Below are 1,520 nucleotides of genomic sequence, written 5' to 3' on the forward strand. Positions count from 1 at the left end.
TATGAATCACATTTATGAGCCACATTCTTAAAATGAAAAAGCATTTCTGGAAATGCTTTTTCATTTTCAAATTTTTCATTTCAAATAGAATTTTTGTATGTATTTGCTGGGGTACATTTTGAAAAAATAAATCTCAAATGTCTTTTCCTTTTTCATTTAAATTAAGTAAAAGGATGAGCAGTCTTGAAGAAGAAAATAAAAATGCAAACAGGATTATTGATTACTAATTTCATTTATGAGTCAAACAGTGCAGCGACATTCTTAAAATTGAAAAAGCATTTGCAGAAATGCTTTTTCATTTTAAGAATCTGAAAATGCTTTTTCATTTTAAATATGTTAACGATTTGCTTCCATAGACAGAGGAAGCTGTTGTTATACAGCAGCCATGTAGAAACAACTACTTGGCTGTGATTGGATGAGCCGCTCAGTCTGGGTGGAGCTGGAGAACAAACCACGTGACTTTTTCAAAAGTTGCGCTCAGTGGGACAATAGAGGGAAAAGAAAGGCGGGAAACACCCAGGAAAGAATAATGCTCTATATATTTTACTATTTTAGATACCGCTGATGATCTGATCCTTTCATATAATGTAAAGCAGTCAGAATTGCCTTCTAATTACATTAATTGTTTCTCCCTCAGAATAGCATCATAGATATTTTCTAAGGTACATAAAAATCATGCTGAATCGTTTAATGACATGTTGGATATGGTTCAGGACCTGCAATATTTTGTTTTCTCATGTTATTTTATCAAACTAACAGGTTAATATAAGTGATGCATTAAACCATAATTAAACAGTTATTGAATGCATGTGTGGCATTTATTATTTCTCAATCTTAGTATTTCAGTTTAATGTTCAAATTTACATTTGTGAATGATGAAAATATGTTGTATTAATGCAGGGGTTTTCTTTTAGATTCATACGTATAAATAATAAAAGAAAGTCTGCAACGCTTTGATAATAAATTGACTTCTTTTTGAGGAAACTCTCGTCTGCTGGATGGCAAAACATGATAGGGTTGCTCTGTCAATATTGTTAACTGCTTTACTGTAAAAATAAACACTTTTCAGTTTTTCCCTCCAATTTTCTGAGACCCTACTGCATCCCCTTTGATAACCACTTGTCTGCAGCAGTGTGGTTTTATGGCCCGAATACACTAAAACAAAAGTCATTTTCAAATCAATGATTTAAAATAACTGCATTCTAACAGATAAAATCAATTAAAGCCAATGATGTGTAATGTATTGATGAAGGCAGCATGGAGAGGTTCAGCTCTTAAAACGGAGTGTGTGGCTCTTAAAAGAGCCGTTGTGGGGCTGTGTCCAGCAGCAGCAGCGGCTTGGTGGCTTTACTTGGCCTTAGCGGCCTTCTCGGTCTTCTTGGGCAGCAGCACCGCCTGGATGTTGGGCAGCACGCCGCCCTGAGCGATGGTGACTCCGCCCAGCAGCTTGTTGAGCTCCTCGTCGTTGCGGACAGCCAGCTGCAGGTGACGGGGGATGATGCGGGTCTTCTTGTTGTCGC

This window comes from Cyprinodon variegatus, unplaced genomic scaffold (assembly GCF_000732505.1).
Source record: "Cyprinodon variegatus isolate N-32 unplaced genomic scaffold, C_variegatus-1.0 Scaffold1682, whole genome shotgun sequence".
NCBI classification, from domain to species: domain Eukaryota; kingdom Metazoa; phylum Chordata; class Actinopteri; order Cyprinodontiformes; family Cyprinodontidae; genus Cyprinodon; species Cyprinodon variegatus.